This window comes from Gopherus flavomarginatus, chromosome 5 (assembly GCF_025201925.1).
Source record: "Gopherus flavomarginatus isolate rGopFla2 chromosome 5, rGopFla2.mat.asm, whole genome shotgun sequence".
In the NCBI taxonomy this organism is placed as follows: Eukaryota; Metazoa; Chordata; order Testudines; family Testudinidae; genus Gopherus; species Gopherus flavomarginatus.
Window position 1 is genome coordinate 118,956,967 of NC_066621.1, and position 21,236 is coordinate 118,978,202.

Below are 21,236 nucleotides of genomic sequence, written 5' to 3' on the forward strand. Positions count from 1 at the left end.
TTTTCTTTTCCATAGAGTGGTGATGATAATAGTAATACTGATAGAGCTTTTCAGCCAGAGATTCCAAAGCACTTGCTAAAGGCAGGTGAGCAATGTTTTTGCAGATGTAAAAACTGAGGCATAGCTCTGTGAAGGGACTTCTCTGAAATCACACAATAAGTCAATGATAGAGCCAGGAATAGCACTCCATTCTCTTGACTCCCAATCTGAGTCCCTGTACACTGAAGTGTGCTGCCTCCTTCCCTTGATGGAAGATAAAATATCAAGCTGCCTTCACTGTATCATTCCATGGCTTGTTGTCAGTTTCCCACATCATCAGGGCTTCAAAATCCTCCTTCCTGGAGCTGTGCCTGGTGATGTTGGAAATGCCAGGAAATGCTTCATGCTGGCAATAAAAAAAACTATTCTACCTCATTTCACATAAAAACACTGGGTCCTGAGAAATTAATGACTCCAACTGAAAGTATCTGTGTGATTGGGATGATCTAATGCTCTGGCTAAGCTGCTCACTCATGGCTTATGACTTCATCCAAAACCATCCACAGATACGTAACATCGCCGTTTCCCTTGCTTGCTACCTCATTCAGTGTAACAAATGGCTATTTAACACTGTGTATTTATAATATATGATAATTTGCTAATAGATTATTATTGAGGGGGGCACAGCCCTGTCTGGCCAAGGTTCTGTCTGTGTGGGTATCTTCTTTTAACTGTTTGATGAAAATCTCACTGAATGATCGATGTCCTTGTGTTCTTACATTCTAGACAGTTCCAGCAGGGAAATGTATTAGTGTCTAGATACGGGTTCTCCCTGCAAACTTGGGGCAATTCCACTCTGTGACTAGGGGGACAGGTGAGGGAGGATTCTGCTTAAAATAAAGCTCAGAGAACAAGCATGAATAGCTTCATCCCCCAGGGACTCTGCTGGGGAAGTTATTTCCTTCCTCGAAACATACAGGGGCTGAATAATGGTGTTCCACTCCAGACTAGGCTGAATTTCTGTGGGAGTTGAGTAATTCCTACGTATGTGTCGTGTGGCCTGACAGGTGCTGTGGAAAAGTGCATGGCTTTTATTGTTATTGGAAAAAATACAGGAAAAAGAGTCAGACCGGAGCAGAAGTCTGTACAGTGGACAGTTGTAGCCCATTGAATCGTGGACTGGGGACAGGGAGAGCCCTGCTGGCCCATTGCTGTCCTGACCCTCCTCCAGCTAACATGTCTAAACTGGCATAGTACAGGGGTGGAAGAGTGAGTGAGTGGGTGGACATGAGGAAATCTCTCAAGAAGGAACTGTCTTAACTTGGTCCTGCATACACCCTCCTGCAAAGCCATGCAAAAATCCAACATTTCATGGTCTCAGCAGCCAAAACACTCTCTTTCAGCCTCTCTGCACTTTTGATTCTTTGCCTTGTTTATGTAGCAACATCTTGGCCTTCCTGCTACTACAGTGTAACCATATCTAAATGCATGTAAACCCTTCATTTTACATAATAAAACTTGACACTTTGGTAGCATGTTCTCATCTTCAAAGATTGTCACAAACATTAACTAATTAATCCCCAGTTCAGGCATCACCAACAGCTGGAAGCATACAAAGATCTTGCAATGAGAGATTGTAATAACAGCCCTGGTGATCATTGTTAGTTATTACGTATACAGAGCCAGAGATGTGCACAGTCCTTTACAGACAAATAAAACAAAACAGGTTTTTGCCCCAGGAGCTTCCAGTTTCAGTTAAACTAAACCAGATTTGACACAGTCTTCCCCATCTCATAGAAGGAGGGATTGTCAGTGTTTTTGAATATTACCCCATTTCTTCTAGAAAACGCGTCCCTCTTTTCATTGTGCTGTTTTAACAAAGATAGAGACAACTTTATAACACCCGCAACTGGATTTAATTGATATTAAATTAATCAGTCAGTCACATTAACCCTTATGAAAATATCAGTATTCTTGTGATGCAAAAGCTAGCTGTTCCGTACGAGTGATATAACCAATATTGCATTCTACATTCATCAGTCTTGCCTTCCTACAAGCAGCACTTCTTTACGTTAAACACGTTTACAGCAATTAAAATAGTGTCTTGTACCTCCACTTTGAGGAAAACATTGCATCACTTATGAGAGAGGCCTGAGGAAAAGCAGGTTTGGTTTTAGATTATTACAAGACTGAGATTCACGTTTGTTCTAAGATGTTCGTAATTCCCCCGTTCAATAAATCTAGAATGAGTTTACTTGTGACATTTGATAAATGAAATAGCCTTGAATCCATTGCTTGTTAAGCTCTGTACGAATAATGTTTTCGGTTGAAAGGTCTAGAAGGAGTTTGGGGATGGAAAGTGGGTCTGATATTGGAATGTGGAATCCATCAGGACTAAGGACCAGATTTGTAAAGGCATTTAGGTGCCTTGAGGTGCAGGTAGGCACCCAGTGTGATTTTTTCAGAGGTACCTAGATGCTGATCTCTGTGTGAAATCAATGGGAGTTAGGTGCTTTTAAAAGTCCCACCCGGTGCCTACCTGCATCTCTGGGTGCCTAAATACCTTTAAAAATCTAGTCCTGAGTCATCAGTTCACATGTAGCTCCAATTAGTAGTTTGACAGTGACAAAATACTGTTAGCAGGTGGTAACATTATTTATTAGTTTATAACTGAATCCCTCCCCTAGCTCATTATGCCTGTAGGAACACTTACTCTCTATTTCAGTAGCTTCTAGAGGCCCCAACCAAGATTGGTGCTAGGTGCTGTACGTAAACATAGCAAGGGACAAGTTCTTCAGACCAGAATCTAAAGAGCCAAGACACACAGAGTGGGAGGGGAACAGAGTCATAAAGGTGAAGTGGCAGGTTACTGTCAGAGCCAGGATTAGACCCCAGGTCTCTTCACCCCCAGTCCAGTGCTCTAGCTCCTAAATCACATTGCCTCCCCTGTGTAACTGGTAGTTACACAGACCTGTGATCACTGTTACTCATCCTCCTGTGTTTGTCACACTCAGTTGCTGTGTCTTGTCTTAGGGCTTGTCTACACACACACATTGTACTACTTTAACTGCACTGGTATAGTTAAAGCTAAACAATCCCCCTAGTGCAGATGCAGTTATACTGGTGCCTATTCCCCTTCCCTTATGGGAATAAGTGATACTGGTATAAACACCTTTATACTGGTATAACTTTGTCTCACCCCATCCAAATAATTATATGGGCACAAATCTGTGTGTGGATCTTAAATCAGACTGTTAGTCCTTCGGGATAGGGATAGTTAGTTCAGCACCCAGCACAGTCGCAGCTGGGGCCTCAAAGTGCTACCACCATGCAATTTACTACTAATAAAATGTGCCCCTCTAATAAAACCTTGCTGCTCTCTTAGGCCACGTCCAGACTAGGGTATTAAAATTGATTTTAGATACTCAACTTCAGCTATGTGAATAACGTAGCTGAAGTCGAATTTCTAAAATCGAGGTACTCACCCGTCTGGACGGCGCGGCATCGATGTCCGCGGCTCTCCGTGTCGATTCCGGAACTCCGTTCGGGTTGATGGAGTTCCGGAATCGATGTAAGCGCGCTCGGGGATCGATACATCGCGTCCAGACTAGATGCGATATATCGATCCCCGAGCAATCGATTTTAACCCGCCGATGCCGCGGGTTAGTCTGGACGTGGGCTTAGACTGTCCCATGGCAGCCCTCTGCTATGCAGCACATAGGTGTGTATTATCCTTGTGTTGAACATACAGAGAAATCCTTCAAACAAAAGCCAACATCAGTATAACATTAAAGGGCTGATGGGGCAGAGGCAGGAGTCAGGATTGTCAGGCTGAGGCAGATATTGGAGGCTGCTACAATGGCCGTGATCGAAGCAATGAAGGAAGGGCACAGCATCATCACAGAGGGAATTTCCCTGCCCTGGGTCTGGGTGGCAGAGTTCCTGCCAAAAGCTGCCTCTTCTCTTGTGTGGTTTAGGTTAGCTGTAGGGAGATTGAACTGCCTGGATGAGAGATGAGAGAGGACAATGTAACCCCATGGGCTGCTCCTCTACTGGCCATCAGCCACCAAATGCTTTGTCTTGTCAGTTTTATGACTAATGCAAGATCTCCAGCAAGTGCAATTCCTAGGAGTGGCCAGAAGTTTGGATGCTTATGCAGTTCTCTCAGACCTTGGGTTCAAAATCTCAGACTCCTTTTGAGAGATTTCTAGATTTTTCTGCCTCCAGCCGCATGGGGAATCCACCGAGAGTAGGGTGACCAGATGTCCCAATTTTATAGGGACTGTCCTGATTTTGGGGTCTTTTTCTTATATAGGTTCCTATTACCCCTCATCCCGACTTTCACATTTGCTGTCTGGTCACCCTAACTCAGAGCAACATTTCCTGGGGTGTGTCAGTGCTTCAGTGTCTGTTTTCTATCTGATCCTGAGAGGGCAGAGCTGGGCAGGAGGGAAATATTATGTCAAGAAGTGGGGAAATAACCAAACTTTTTGAACTGCAATGTGAGTGTGGGTTTGTGCCTGTGTGTTCTGATTGCACATGTGACAGAGTGCTAGGTGCTTGGAGCTGACTCTCACTCTGTTTACCAAGGGTATGTCTTGTCATAAACAGATAGTTAAGGGTTAATGTCTCTTTTACCTGTAAAGGGTTAACAAACAGGGAACCAAAAACACCTGACCAGAGGACCAATCAGGAAACAAGATACTTTCAAATCTTGGTGGAGGGAAGCCTTTGTTTGTGTTTTTTGGTTTTTGTTTTGTTCTCTCTGGGTCCTGAAAGGGACTAGACGTGCAACCAGGTTTCTTGCCAATCTCTCTGCTACAGTCTCTTATATATTCAGAATAGTGAGTATTAAGTAGGAAAGGTGGTTATAGTCTTTTGATTGTTTTCTGTGTTTGCAAATGTGTAGTTTGCTGGGAGTATTTTAAATTGTATTTTGCTGGGAGGAGGCTTCTCTCTAGTGTCTATAAGCTGAAAGACCCTGTAACTTTTACCATCTAAATTACAGAGACAACTTTTACTTTTTTTCCTTTCTTTTTATTAAAAGTTTTGCTTTTTAAGACCTGTTTGATTTTTTCTCCTTGTTGAGGCTCAAGGGAACTGAGTCTGTACTTACCAGGGAATTGGTGAGAGAAGGGAGGGGGGAAGAGTGGAATCCCTTTGTTTTAGATTCACGGAGCTTGAATCTGTCTGTCTCTCCAGGATGGCCCTGGGAGGGAGGGAGAAGGGCGGGGGAAAAAAAACTGATTTCTCTGTGTTGTGATTCAAGGAGTTTGAATCACAGTGATCTCCTAGTGTACCCAGGGCAGGAAAGATCTGTGAGGAAGAAAGGAGAAAGGGGGGAAATGGTTTATTCCCCTTAGTTGTAAGACTCAAGGAATTTGGTTCTTGGGTCCCCAGGGAAGGTTTTTGGGGGGACCAGAGTGGCCCAAAACACTATATATTTTTGGGTGGTGGCAGCTTATCAGATCTAAGCTGGTAATTAAGCTTAGAGGAATTCATGCTGGTACCCCAACTTTTGGACTCTAAGGTTCAGATTGGGGAAATATACCATGACATGTCTACACTGCAATTAAACACAGACAGCTGGCCCATGTCAGCTGGCTTGGACTGTGAAATTGCAGTGTAGATGTTTTGAGTGCAGGCTGGAGCCTGGGCTCTGGGACCCAGTGAAGGAAGAGTGTCCTACAGCCTACCCTGACTATCTACACCTCAAATTTACAGCCCTGCAAGTCTGAGTCAGCTGACAGAGGCCAGCAGTGGGGGTCTAATTGCAGTGTAAATATATGCTGAGGTACTAGCTATCTCCCTCCTAGAGTGGATTTAATTGGGGGAATGGGTGCTCAATGGCTTAAGTAGGCAGAAGGCTGACAGCTAATGAGAACAATCAGCCAGGAACAGTTAAAAGACTGGGAGGAAGGCAATGCAATGAGGAAGGTGGCAGAGGCTAGGGAATAAGGATCCCAGGATGGTGAGAGCTTGTCCTCTCTTCCCAGAAGGGAGAAGTTGACTTCTAATTGTATGTTGCTGCACGAGACTGTCCTGGTGACCTTGTGAAGAGGACCCATCCAGCGAATTTGTGGTGGTCCAAAGGGCAGAGAAGGGAGCCTGTTACTCCATTATTGAGGGCTTGTGTTTTGTTGTTCTGTTCTCTTATCTTAAACACTCATTAAGCTGATTAATCCAGGATACTGTGTTGTTACTGAATGGTTTCTATCAAATGTACTTGTTCTTTCTCTCCTCCCTGCCCCCCAACGACTTCCCCCAAAGTCTTTCTTTTCTTTTCATGTTCTTTCCTCACATCCTTTTATGTTAAGGATCAAAAAATGAGTGAATAAAATGTTCGGTTACTTGCATCTTTAACATTTTACTGCCTTTTTCTCGAGGTCCTTTCAAATCAGTCCAGCCACAGTGGAGACAGTGCACTCGCTGGGTGTTTCTACTGACATGATCTGCAGTGAAATACTTAAGTGTTGAAATGTCTGCCATAGCTGTTAGGTTTCAGAATTAACTTGCCATTGCAATTACACCTCCCAAGAACTGCTGCTTCAGGCTCTCTGGCTGCAGACTCAGTGCAGTGCTGTCTCACTGAATCACAGTCAGGAGTTTTTTCTTCACAATCAAAAGGACCGGAGGTGAAATCCTGGCCACACTGAAATTCAGCAGAAGTTTTGCTATTGGTGTCAATGAGGCCAGGCTTTCACCCTTATTTTGGTGGTGGTGGTTTTCATTTAAAAAACCCTTAAATTTTGCAGAAAACAGCGGAGATGCAAAAACTCTTCTGAGAGCCTCACTATAAGGCACTGTTTCCATGCTGTGCCTCTTCCTATGTCCTACTCATGCAGCAGCAGAGCCAGCATTTTACAGGTGGCAAGTGGGGATGGAGAGGAACTGAAGCACGGAAAGATGGCTTGACTGGCTCAAGACCTCTGGTGAGTTGGTGGCAGAGATGAGACTAACCTCAGGAATTCCTGACTCCCAGACTAGTGCGCTAAACATTAAAAGGTGCTACCAAAAAGTAACCCAAAAAGCATTTTCAGCGTTGTGTGTCTGTTTGGTTTAGGAGTCTCAGTCATAGTCAGATGTCCTGATTTTATAGGGACAATCCCGATATTTGGGGATTTTTTTTTTGTATAGGTGCCTATTACCCCCCATCTCCTGTCCTGATTTTTCACACTTGCTATCTGGTCACCCTACTCAGTCAGTCCCCAAATCTGGGCAGACTCCACGAATTATAAATATTTGTTTTAACACCAAGTAGCTGAAGATCATTTCTCCTTTCTCTTGTTTCCCAAGATCTGAGTTCAGGGTGCCATGATGGCCCATTTTGCTAAAATATATGAACCAAGTGAGCAAGGCAGGGAGGGCAGCTCTAGGCTTAGTTGGTGCTTGGGATATTGTCAATTGCAATGAGAGAGAGGCCAAAGCTACATCATTTGCCCTAGACCCAGGGATGCTGGAACAATTTTTATAGTGGAGGTGCTGAGAGACATTGAAACAAACTGTAAACCCTGTATATGATGGAGTCCACTTCAAACCAGTGGGTGCAATTGCACCCATAGTTCCAGCCCCTGTCTCTAGACTTGAGCTTCCCCAAAGTCTGAGGGCATTTGGAGCTGGAATTTGGGTTTAGACTCAGCTCTAGTTTTCGCATAGGAAACCATCTAATCCTGATCTTGGGTCCTGGCAGATTGTAAAGTCTTTCGATTCCCTTTGTCCCATTTTGATCCAGCTGTGGGAGACAGAGGGAGCAGCTGTGTCAGTAGGGTGATGTCTGTGTTCCAGGGTTAATGGGACTAACCTATGTAACTGGATTTCTGTAACTATGGGTACGTCTACACTACGGGATTATTCCGATTTTACATAAGCCGGTTTTATAAAACAGATTGTATAAAGTCGAGTGCACGCGGCCACGCTGAGCACATTAATTCGGTGGTGTGCGTCCATGGTCCGAGGCTAGCGTCGATTTCCGGAGCGTTGCACTGTGGGTTGCTATTCTGTAGCTATCCCATAGTTCCCGCAGTCTCCCCCACCCCTTAGAATTCTGGGTTGATAGCCCAGTGGCTGATGGGGCAAAAATCATTGTCGCGGGTGGTTCTGGGTAAATGTCGTCAGTCATTCCTTCCTCCGGGAAAGCAACGGCAGACAATCATTTCGTGCCTTTTTTCCCTGGATTGCCCTGGCAGACGACATAGCACAGCAACCATGGAGCCCATTCAGCTTTTTTTTTTTTCCAGTCACTGTATGTGTACTGGATGCTGCGGACAGAGGCAATACTCCAGCACTACACAGCAGCATTCATTTGCTTTTGCATGATAGCAGAGATGGTTACCAGTTGTTCTGTACCATCTGCTGCCAGTGTAAATTAGCAATGAGATGATTGTTATCTGTCCTTCTGTACTGTCTGCTGCTATCATGGGTGCCCCTGGCTGAGATCGGCCGGGGGCGCAAAGGCAAAACTGGGAGTGACTCCCCGAGTCAATCCCTCCTTTATGGTTTCTAAAAATAGTGTCAGTCCTGCCTAGAATATGGGGCAAGTGTACTAGAGAACCAGTGTATCAGAGCACAGCTGCTCCGTGTCAGATCCTGCAGAAATGATGAGCTACATGCCATTCACGGGGGGTGCCCCTGCAACAACCCCACCCGTTGCTTCCCTCCTCCCCCAACCTTCCTGGGCTACTGTGGCAGTATCCCCCCATTTGTGTGATGAAGTAATAAAGAATGCAGGAATAAGAAACAGTGACTTGTTAGTGAGATAAAATGAGGGGGAGGCAGCCTCCCGGTGCTATGACAGTCCAGGCAGGACATTAAGCGGTGCGGAGGAGAGGAGCCCAGCATCCCGCTGCTGTGATAGTCCAGACAGTACAGAATCTTTTCTTTACACAGGAAAGGGAGGGGGCTGATGGAGCTCAGCCCCCAGTTGCTATGATGAGGACGGTTACCAGCAGTTCTGTCTCATCTACTGGGAATGACCAGGAATCATCCCTATTTTTACCCAGGCGCCCCCAGCCGACCTCACCTGAGGCAAGCCAGGAGCACCCACGGGCTGATGGTGATGACCGATATCAGTCATATTGTACCGTCTGCCACCAGGGAGGGGAGAGGAGCGGATACTGCTCTTCACTGCTGCAGCATCGCGTCTACCAGCAGCATTCAGTAGACATAGCATGACACTGAAAGAAGTCAAGAAACTATTTCTTTCCCTTTTCTTTCACGTGGGGGGAGGGAGTAAATTGACGAGCTATTCCCTGAACCACGCCGGACAATGTGTTTGAACCTACAGGCATTGGGAGCTCAGCCAAGAATGCAAATACTTTTCGGAGACTGCCGGGGACTGTGGGATAGCTGGAGTCCTCAGTACCCCCTCCCTCCCTCCATGAGCGTCCCTTTGAGTCTCTGGCTTCCCGTTACGCTTATCACGCAGCACTATGTAGCCTGTAGATTTTTTTTTCAAACGCTTTGGCATTTCGTCTTCTGTAACAGAGCTCTGATAGAACAGATTTGTTTCCCCATACAGCGATCAGATCCGGTATCTCCCGTACGGTCCATGCTGGAACTCTTTTTGGATTTGGGACTGCATTGCCACCCGTGCTGATCAGAGCTCCACGCTGGGCAAACAGGAAATGAAAATCAAAATTTCGCGGGGGCTTTTCCTGTTTACCTGGCCACTGCATCCGAGTTCAGATTGCTGTCCAGAGCAGTCACAGTGGTGCACTGTGGGATGCCGCCAGAAGGCCAATACCGTCGATTTGCGGCCACACTAACCCTAATCCGATATGGTAATACCGATTTTAGCACTACTCCTCTCGTCGGGGAGGAGTACAGAAACCAATTTAAAGAGCCCTTTATATCGATCTAAAGGGCCTCGTAGTGTGGACGGGTGCAGCGTTAAATCGGTTTAACGCTGCTAAAATCGGTTTAAACACGTAGTGTAGGTGTCAGGGATTGGCCTGGGTGGGTGGGTGTGTGAGAGAGAGAGAGAAAGGGGCATACTCCAGATAAATCCTTGGAACTAGGAGCACCTGAGGTTTATTTTTACTGTTTTGAGTTTTGTCCAATGCCACATCTGTTGTTGTGTAGGAAAGAGTTAAAAACAAACCTGCTCTGCAGCCTTGTGTCAGGTGCTTATCCTGCTGCCTGGGCCAAAGGAAACATCCTGTACAGAGGACACACAGCTTACCATTTGCTTAATCAGTGACAGAAGTGTATTGCCCATGAGGAATATGAATAGCAAGTGTGGCAGTGTTGGTATTTTTGGAGACACAGCTGCATCTCAAGGCATCCCTACCCCATTTATCCCCTGGTGGGAGAGGGGTTTCCACACTTTGGCCCACCTAGGTTGACCAAAGAGCAAGTGTGAAAAATCAGGATGGGTGTTATAGCCATCTATATAAGACAAAGCCCTGAATATCAAGACTGTCCCTCTAAAATCGAGACATCAGGTCACCCTAGGCACACCAGAGCTCCAAATAAATTTAGTTCTTACCTTACTAGGTACTGGCCATCTCTGTAGGCAGTTCCCATCGTTAATAGATGGCTGTATAGGACTGAAGGGAGTGGGATTTGGGGGAATAGCTTTCCTGAGCAACATGAAAACAGCTTTGTCACCTCTCCACACCCTCCCCACAGGCCTTCTCTGAGTCTCTTCTTTCTTTATATGTCTCTCTGTTAGTCTTTTGCCTGATGCCCTGGGTGTTTCTTCAGACTAAACTCCTATGGGGGGTGGGGTGGAGGGAAGTGGGGAGTGGTTCATTGAAGTGGCTGGATGGTAGTCTGCAGTGGGGAGGAAGGGCTGTGAGATTGCAGTGGCACCCTGGCTGGAGGAGGGCTGCAGACCAAACCAAATGTCCATTGTGCTCTGAAAAAGCTAAGCCTGAAGCCAAATGCAAGTTTATGGCAGTACTTTGTGTTAGTGTCCATAGTGTGTGTGTGGGTATTCTGAATTTCAAGACCCTAAATGCGAAGAAACTGCCTGATGACACCATTGTCACTACTGAGCATTTTGAAATATGAGCACTTACTACCTCCCCTTCCTGATTCACAAGCCAAGTGACAGTGAAACCCCTTTCATTGAATTTCAATTATTTTTAATGAAAACTTCAAACTAATATTTTCGTATGGAACATAATTAGCGAGGAAGCGCATATGTTGTGTCTGTATTAGCAGCGTACCTTGCTTGCACGCCCCCTCATCCTCACTGAACTCAGACACAAGGCTTATTCTTCTTGTACTCTGAGCCTGCAAATTAAATTCTTACATATTCACTCTTGAGAATTAATTTTCAAATATTGGACAGTTATAGACACTAACAACATATAAACCAAACACATGGTCAGCTGTTTTCTTCCTGCCCCATGGACCAGGAATATGGAACGGTTTATGCAGTGACAGGTACATTGAAACCACCTTCATGGAGAATGGCCATGGCCATAGTGGAATCACTGAGATCACCCTGAAACTCTTGAGGTTGGGTTGTTAGCCTCCATGTATGCATCTAGCTGGTGGAAGACATTGCACACATAAAAGGTAACCAGGAGGCACAAGTACAAGAGATTCACAAAGAAGGAATGAAATAAAGGATTTCTGCAGATGCAAGGGTCACAGGGAAACAACTAGTAAGAAGCTAATGCTGTGCATTGATCCCTAATCCCCCTCCCCCCTGGCTTCCGTCCTGCCATAATCCTCTACAGGCAAAAGTAAATATTGTCAGTGGTAAAGTGGCACCACCATCAGTCAGTGTAGATGACACAGGTACAATTGGAATTCACCAAATGCAAGAATTTGAATGTAGCTGTCCCACAGGGTTCTATGACACAATATCAAGGTTAGTAGAGACTTTGGCAGTGACAGCAAAGTACGGACAGGTGGTTGGTGCAACAAAGGTAGTTAACACTAATGTTTATTCAAAAGTGATGGGCCTACAAGCAAGTTCACGAGAGGTTGACATCAAGAATTTTTTGTCACATGAGTAGGCTCCTGTACCAACGTCAGTGTTCACTGACTCTGGTGACATGAGGATTGCCCAGGCTAAGGAAGCAGACAGTTATAGACATACTCCACAAGAAGTAACCTGCATGGCCATTGAGGGTTCTGGAGTTCTTTGGGTAGTACGTGGCTAGCAAGTGGTGACTAATTTCAGAGTCTACCCTGAACACAAGCAATAAGTGATGTATACCTTTTCTTTGATACGTACCAAGACTTCAGCACAAAGTGTGTCATAAGATCTAGCAGAACTACAGAAGCAAGCAGAGTGCATTAGTTGAGTATAAATACACAAGTGCCTCCACAGAAAGTTGTCTTGATGGTAACTGACAGTAAGAAACAGTTGATTGACATCATTTGTACAGAACTCATTCAACAAGAAGCTTCACTAAGACGCATTCCAAAGCACAAGCCAATCATCACAGTCGGAGACAATACGCCAGTTTAAATCAACTGGGGAGGTGGGGTGATCAACTGAGAAGATACGGCCTCCTCACAAGAAGAACCTGACAGCATCCCTGTCCAACAAATGGTGATGGTTGCAAAAGAGAAACTGGTGGGAATATCAGTATTATCAGATGACACCGACATATTTATCTTACTCTTGTACCATTGCCTTGAATGGGGCCTAATATCTTTAGTGATTATGGATGCCCTGAGAGAGCTGTAATAAGCATCTATGCTATTGTGGAGCAACACCACAACATTGTATCAAGACTGTTAGCTGCCCAGGTACTTTCAGCCTGATATGGTAGCTTCCTATTTTGTCCTTCACAAAGGCACTGTGTTGAAGAGTCTGCCAGCTGGATACACCTTTTGTCTGCAAGTGATATCATGTAGCAATGCCTGCTGTCATCAAACAGACAACCAAATTCCTGGCTGCATGCTATGGACAATCAGATTATGCCACCATGTCAGAAGTATAGCTGAAATCATGGGCAGCAAACATTGGCGAAGGTACCACATCAGCACCAACGCTCAGTTCCTTACCGCTTATAACTGAAGCACTTACAGAAAATGTAAAATGAGCGCATCTTCAGGCAAATGTGTAGAAAAGTGTTTTGGATCTAAACACCCCTTCCCCACATTTGACCCACTATAGCATTTGGTTAAAATTTGTTATAATGATTTTGTTGAATATATATATATTTATAATTTGAATATTTTTCACATTAAAAAGAGTAGCCACTGTATCAAATGAAAGTGAGGTCCATGCTATACCCCAAGCCCCCTCCTCATACATCACTACCATTCAAATATGTATTGTTAATAATTGACATTGCAAATGTTAAATACTTGCATTTCATGTATTAGAGCTTTTCCACCTTGATTTTGTATGCCCCAAATTATGCAAACTCTTACTGACTGGGGGTGGGGGGTTGGTGAGGGTGGGGGATGAAAAGGCTTAGCAGTGATAGTGTCATCAAGCAGATTCTTAAAGTGTGTGGTCTTGAGATACAGAATCCACAAGAGTATGGCCCCTAATTCAGGGTGGACCGGTGTGGCTGCCAAACTAAGGCTGAGATTTTCTGTGGTTGGCAGGAGCCTCTTCCTGAATCTAGGGTGTGGTGAAGCTTCCCACAGGATGGGACGGGGGAGAAACGGGAGGGTTATCTGCAGTATAATAAGTGATTTCTAGATTCCAAGAAACTGCGTAATAGTTCAATAATGTAACATTGAGGTGAGTGGCTTACCCAGTCCCCTCCCTCTCCCAGTCCAAAGGTCCTCACTAACTCAGTAACCTTGAAGTGTATTTGTCACGTTCCAGCATTAGAGAGAGGGAGTATTGAATCCCAAAGTGCTTAGCTTGCCACTGAATGCAGCCTTCTGTGAGCTGGGCAGTGGCAGCCGTTTGACAGCACTCGGAAAGACAATAACTTTTTGAGCAGGAAGGAGAATGGCATCCATCTGAAATGGGGTGAAATGTAATATCCCAAGTTGGAATTTAGCCCAGATGGTCCAGCTCTTGTGAAAAGTACCAGGTGATCTTTAATGTGCACAAGTGGTTTGGAGGTCAGTATTACACCTCTGATAGAGAGCGCCTCCATGAGCATGGTGTCCCCGAGCAGCATGGAGGGGCGCTGGGGTCAGTACTGATTCCAGTGCAAGAGTGCCCCTTACTGAATCACCATGATCAGTCCCTATGCACTGAGGTGGATTTCAAAAGCGCTCAGCTTCCCAACTCTGGCTTTTGACAGTCCCCCTCTAAGGTTTCAAGTGGCAGTTGCCCCAAAGCTGCTGTCCCCTCCCAAACTCATTGCACTGAGTCTCTTGCTGTCCAGTCATTGAAGTTCTGATCTTGCTTTCCCTTTCAGTGCCAAACACTCCATAAACCATTATCTCCAGTTCTGTACTGGGCCTGTTTCCTGCCTCTGACCCTATGAACTTGCAGCAGGTGTGGGGCATTCTTTTCTGTCGCACTTGGGCTCTGCCTCAGGATCTTCCATAGGTGATGGGGGTCGTTCTTGTATAAAATACTTGAGTGGATGCTGAGCTCCCAAAATGGTCTCTAGACTTTGCCTTTGTTACCTTGTGAACCTGGGTCTGAGGTGTCCCAGAGGATGGGTGCCTGGGACTGGAAGATCTTCCAGCAAGAGTGCACAGCGATGTCCCAACTATTAGCATGAGGCTGCTCTTCCCCTCTGTCACCTGCAGCTGATTGTATGAGAAGCTCCTGCCTCAGCACTGCAGAGGGCCTAGGCTTAAACATGGCTGCCCATCGTGCTTACAGTGACTTTGCAAAGGCAGCAAATGGAGATTACTAGGAGGTCTGAGCCAGTCGGTTGCTTTGATCCATCCAGGATGGAGGTGGGAGAAGTGGGAAGAGGAACACATCCCCCAGAGTGGAGCAGAGAGCAGGGCTGCTCTCTGAAGTAGGGGGGCTTACAGTAGAGCTGGAAGCCAAGATGCTGAGTGCTAACAGCCTGATGCAGCTCTCGCTGGCTTCCATAGGAGCTGGGTTAGGCCCAGAGTAAGGGCTTGTCTAACAGCTCTTTCTGACTAACTAACTTGCGGACACCTGTATTCCAGGCTAAGGGTGTTTTACAAGCTCGATAGTTCTCCCCTCTCCTGGGCACCTACTTGCAACAGAAGAGACAGGTGTGTGTAACCTCAGGGCCTCTTGTCTCAACAGTTTGCATCACACTGTAGGAAATCATCTCTCTCATCACTCCCTGGCTCTCCCTCTGCAATGTCAGGGCTGGAGCTCCCATGTCTTGAGCTGCTGAGCCCTCTGATGCAGCCAAGACCTGTACTCTGGCAAACTGCCACGCAGTCCTGTGGCAGATTCTGCTGCAAGCTGAGTATGCTGCAGCATCTTTGCTTAAATTTTTAACAAGGAGTTTATAGCGAATCACATGGGAATAAAACCATCACAACAGGCTCATCAGAGTTATTTGTTTTGATTCTTAGTTTCCTTTCCCTTCTCCCAGCATAGTCAGTTTTCAGAGTGAGGCAGATTTCTGTACTGAATTCTAGGCAGAGCTTTGTTGTGGAAGTTGCCCAGGGATTGATGGGGATTTGGGCAGTTGAATAGGGGTCGTTTGGGGGTTTGGGCACCTGGGAAGGCGTGAGAGGCAGATTGGGTTTGTGTGCGAACACGTTAGCTGAGCAGCTCCACAGGTGGACTGGCTGGTGATGTGTTTGTGACTGTGCCAGAGCAGCCCCCCTACTGAACAGCATACATCAGGCCACTTTGGGGGTGTATATTAAAATTCCTTTTGCGAGCAGGTTATTCTCCTGTGTCGGCCCAGATGTAGTGTCCTAGCATTGGCGCTGCAGAGTATGTGACCTGGCAAGCCTGGCCTTGGGTAACTCCAAGCTGTCCCTGTGTCCAAGGCTCACCTGAGATGAGTAACTGGAGGAGATTCGAAGCAACTCTTTTGCCCTCTGCTGCAATGTTCTTTTCTTTTCTTTTCCATTGCAGCATTAATGATTTGGAGCATGTGCAGGATGCAGCTGGGCAGAAGGGCCTGAATCTTGTTACCCTGAGTGGTGTGCTGGCAGCACTTCAGCACATGCTGAACTAGGCAGGATTTCACCAAATGGGATTGGCAAACGGGGTATAGAGCTTTCTAATCCTCCCCACCCCCCACATTTCCCATCTATGAGATTGACACTCTTCTCTTCTCCAGCCCCAGAGTGCCCCTCCCATGTCCCCTTGTACAAAGAGGGTCTCTGATGCCAGAGACTGAATATGGACCATCCTAAAGGCTCCCAATTCCTCCCAAGCCCAGAGACCTCAGGCTAGGGTGGGCTGGGCTGACTGCCCCCTAAAGTCACCTGCTCCAACCTGAAGCTTCCCCCACTATTTTCAGGGTTGATTTCTTGCACATTGGCCCATCCCCCTTCATCCCTCGATAATAATCCAGGACATGCCCAGCTGTCTGGCCTAATTCATAAAGTGATGCCAGTTCTCCCTGCCAGTCCACTTTCTTTCTTTCTCTCTCTCCTGGTGCCTCCCTCTCCTCCCAGCCTGGCCTGTGCACGTGCAAAGACCTGGCCATTTCTGCCGTGACATAAAAGAAACAGTCTGTCTCCCATGTTTTCTCAGTCACGTTAATAGGCTTTGAAACACCTGCAAGCAGCTGGGAGCAGCAGCTAACCGGATAGTGCTATGGCCATGTGCTTGGAGGAGAAGCAAAGCAGAGCTTAGCAGCTCTGGCACAAGGAAGGCCTGATCCTGTGAAGTGTTGAGTGGCTTTAGGCCCCATGTCCTAAGCAAGCTGGGAGCATGCAAGGTAGGAATGCTCACTCTGCCTCTCCCTGCCTACCTAACTGCCTCCTTCTGAGCAACACAATCTGCAGAAGGGGCAATCCCTGAGTCCTGGCCCCCTGAATAGGATAATCAGAGAGCGGGGGAGGAGGATTTAAGGTGCCTGCAGACACATTACAACTTGCTCACCTGGCATTGGCTTGAGATGTGCTGAAAATTCCCAGCCCAATGAACTAGCACCTTCCACCTGATCTCTGATGCCACAGCTGCCCCCAGCATGGGGAAAAGGCTGGCAAATGCATGGTGCCTGCCTTTGGGTAAGTGGTTAAGCATTTGCTCAGCTGTATGTCGTGGGCTGGGGAATTCCCCTGGAGTGATTAGGACAGTCTGTATTCTTCGCACTTGCTTTAGCATGCTGGGAAGAGGCTGGAACATGGAGTGCTGTTCAGAGCCACATGTCTGCAGCTCTCTGTGTGCCTAGAAGAAGCCGTGTTATTTACCAGTGGACTCTGTCTTCTGAGTCCCCCCGAAGGCTGTGTGGGCTGGAGAAGGCTGGCTGATGTGTGCCTCTGAGGGGGCCCCAGCTGGTTGCCTCGTCCACAGTCTCTAAAAAGAGAAACACACCAGATGCTTTCTCAAAAGGGAGTTTGCTCACCAGGCATGTTAAGCAGTGAGCAGTTGGGATCACTGAGTGGCTGAAGGGGTGGACAGAATGCAACTGTCTCCCTTGGATTTGGCCTGACTCTCGGGCTGGCTCCCCACGGCCTAGGAGAATGCGGTGCAATCATTAATGCCCACTGTGCTCAGGGTGCTGGTTTTAGTCTGCCTTCAAGAGAGAGCATCTTCATTGGAGCAGGTCTCCTGATCCCTGGAGGGAAGAATACTACTTACTGAATCTACTAACATCTCTCCCTGCAGCACAGTAAAGTACCCCTAGCACTACTGGGGCATTGGCTCAGTGTTGACACAGAAGGACTGTTATCCCCTGCCGAGTCATTCACACCATTCTCTGCAGCACAGCGCCTCCTAACACCACCCTGGGGCACTGGAGTCAGTATTGACTGAGAGGAGGGTCCCTCCCCAACACCATGCCTGCAACACTGCACCTCCTAGCCCCATGCTGGGGAACCAGGAGTTAGTACTGACTTAGATGGGAGAGTGCCAGTACTGGGACACCTACACCTCTCCCTGCAGCACAGCTCTTCCTAGGGACTACTCCTGAGGCACAGCCAGCCTGTCTGGAAGCAGGGTGTCCTGGGCAACGTTGGGAGAGAGGCTCTTTGCAGAGGACCAGGAATTTGGGAGCTGCTCCTGTGAGCCTACTGGGCTTCCTCCTTCTCTGAACACTGCCATCACGGACTGCCCCAAAATTCAGAGAGACGGATAGCTCAGTGGTTTGAGCATTGGCCTGCTAAATCCAGGGTTGTGAGATCAATCCTTGAGGGGGCCACTTAGGGATCTGGGGCAAAAAAATAGTTGGGGATTGGTCCTGCTTTGAGTAAGGGGTTTGACTAGATGGCTACCTAAGGTCCTTCCAACCCTGATATTCTATGAAGTCAGTTCTGGGACCAGGCCTGAGAGTGTCAGGAATTGATGATGGGACACATCAAGAATTGGCTCTCTGGAGTACAGGAGGCCCACAGCTGCCATGGTGCCTTATCCTGCATCACCTGCTCTGAGAACTCACCCTTCCTTTCCAAACAGCTGTATTACAAAATTTGTAATAAATGACACCAGAGCTTTTACCTGTTCTTTGAGGCGCTGTTAACACACAGTGATGGCTTGATTGCTACCTGGTTAATACCTGAGGGTGGGGAAAGCTGAATGTGGCTAGCCCTGCAAGCCACTGGTGTCAGCTCTGGTTAATCTATCCGTGCTGATGCTTTATCTGATCTGACAGCTCCCACATCCTCCCTTTCAGACTAGGAGTGTGGTGACTTATCAATGGAGTCTGGTATTAACCAACTCCATACTCAGATGCTATTTATGGGCAGGAGAGAAGCATCCTCAGAGCCAAGTTTGGCAAGTACCCTGTAGCAAAGAGCTCGGTGAACACATGGTCATGGGTCAAACTTCTCCCTTTGTTCCAGAGCCTTTGCCTCCACCAGTGCCAAGTAACTGCTGGCTGCTGGGAAAACATTCTGCACATGCAAATGAACAGCCACAGTTAATCCCATCCTATCTCTTAGCCCCCGTGCCTTGCAATGCCACAGGAAGAAGGTTTTGGAGCTGGAAAACGATGAGGTGGGCAGTGGCTGTTCTGGTAGGCATTGCAGAAGAAGTGGGACTCCTGGTGAAATTTAAAAAAGCAGCAGGTAGTGCAGCGCCCTGGGCAATCATGAGAAAGACCAGCTCTGATAGGGTGTTCCATGCAGAGATGGCTGTGGGAGAAGTGGGCAAAAGTAGGTGATATGCTCAATTGCTCCCTATGTGTTTATTCCCCAGGGCTTTCACACCTCTTCTCAGTGGGCCTGGAATTGAGACATTGCTTCCTGGGCACGTTCCCTGGCCTTTCTATGGTTTGGGGGAAGGGTGGTTGCTGTGTTTGTCTGTCTGCTTTTAGTCTTGCTGCCTGTGTGGGTGTTGAGTGGAGCTGGGAATGGCAGCGTGTTCTGCCTGACACTCACTAATCCGCCCACACAGTCCGCCCGCCCACACAGCCAGCCAGCAGCCAGCAGTGGTTGAAATCAACAAAGCGCATGGGAGGTGAAGCAGAATCCCCTGACCCCTCCTCTCAGAGCTTGCTCCCCTTGTGTCCTGCTTCCCAGCTCAGACCTGCAGGGCTCCCCCCTACTGTTCTGTTGCCCCAACTGAGTCTCCAGATCTGGCAGGTCTGGGTCTCTGTGCAAGGGGCCGAATAATTGCGATAGCAATGCTGGTTCGAGCACCCTGTGACGAAGTTCATCCTCCTCCGTGCAGCACTCTCTCTCCCTTCTGATTGCTGCCACACAGAGCAGATGACACTGGTATTCCACTGGGAGGGGGCAGAGTGGGGAGTTGAGAGGGGGCAGAAGTGAATGAGTTATGGCCTCAGTGGCCTAGGAGATTTAGGTTCCAAAATCTTAGGTGTCCCATAGTGTTGCTCACAGTACTGCTTCAGATCCCTCCTTGACTCTGTGGCCAGGAGACAGCGCTGCCATCAGTGACTCAGGCACTGCCCAGTTCTGTTCTGTTCAGTAACACTGTTTCTGTTCAATAACAGCTGCTGAAGGCACACGGTACTGCAGGGACTTGTGAGTGGGAGACACAGAGCCTGGTCTCCATTTGGGTCCGACGTAGCCAGAGTTTGCCATCTTTGCCGCCAGATGGCTGTTTGGTGCCCTGTGTGAAACAGGTTTAGTGCTTCCTAGTGGGGCAAGAATCCACACTGCAGAGCAGCTGGCTCTGGTGGGCCATTTCTGCACAGGGGCCGACCCTAGAATGGGCTGTGGCGGACAAACTGTTCTCTTGCCTAGAGGGGCCCTCCCAGGACAAGGTGAGCAGGAGGCTAGCTCTGCTCCTGCCCCTCCTCTGGGGATATACAGAAACCCTTAGGCACTAGGGTTGTCAAGCCAGAACTAAATTCCCTTCAAAGTGAAGGCTGCTGGGGGTGAGTGGGGCCAGGACAGGTGCGGGTGATAGGGGTCGCCTTCCCGGAGTTGTACCATTCATTTCCAGTGCATGTCGTTCAGCTGGCCGACTCTTACCTATATCTGAATCATGACCATGCTCACACTTGTCCCGTGTGTCTCTTTGTCCCAGCAGGGCATGGAGTGGGGCCTGTGTGCACTGCTAAGCTAACCATGCCTCAGACACTGTCACGGCTCAGTGGGGAGCAGAGCTGAAAAGGCCTGATAGGAGCTGTGTTATCTGTGTTTGGAGGTTGAGCAATTCTGCTTTTTTCCCCATGTATCTGGCGAAGCATATGTGAGGGGACACCAGGTACTCCCTTTTCTTGCCTGTATACTGCAGTGAGGTTCCCCTACCCTACAACAAGAGAACATCCCAGCTTTATTCAGCACTACCAAGAGGGCTGGCCGAACACTGGTGTCAGCTGGCCTGTTTTGAGCTCTGGCTGTCATATGGTATTTGAGAGAGGACATGCTTCCATTCTCCTCCCCACATGGCACAGCTCCCTAGATGGGCTCCTACGGCTTCAGCAAGAGGTATGGAGAGAAAGTGAGTGTCCTAGCCCTCCCCACCACCCCACGACACTCCAGAATCCCACCAACCCTTATTGAAAACACCCAAGTATTCTACAGCAAGGTTCCCACAGGCTCTCACTGACTCTTGAGGTAGCTGGATTTCCCACAGAGGGGTTATATTTCTACCTGGTGCGTGTTGCACAGCGAAAGAGAGACTCTTCTTCATTTCAATGCTCGTGTCTCTGAGTGTGTATGGCTATGAGTGGGAAGGAACTCAGCTGATAGAGCAGGCCAGACGCTGGCCAAGGAGAGGTGAAGGGTGTGGGTCTTGTCTGACTTTCTCTGAACGCAGGATGTTTTGAAGCATTTCTAGGTATTAAGGAGATCCTTTATGCTTGGCTGCTGAAGTGTAGTGAAGGGGAAGGCAGAATAACCCA

At 47.5% G+C, this 21,236-nt stretch overlaps 1 protein-coding gene across 6 annotated transcripts in view; it reads left to right on the plus strand.

The window, feature by feature from the left end:
* The window catches only part of TMEM63C (transmembrane protein 63C), a 70,467-nt gene that overhangs the window by 1,512 nt on the left and 47,719 nt on the right, over window positions 1–21,236 (plus strand). Inside the window, exon 2 of one of the 6 annotated variants that reach the window (XM_050955667.1) lies at window positions 16–85. The exons of 4 other annotated variants lie outside the window; for them this stretch is intronic. The gene's annotated coding sequence lies outside the window, so the exon portion shown is untranslated. Of the gene's footprint in view, window positions 1–15; window positions 86–6,888; window positions 6,912–21,236 lie in introns of those variants that run through there. One more of the 6 variants, XM_050955669.1, reaches the window with a different exon arrangement.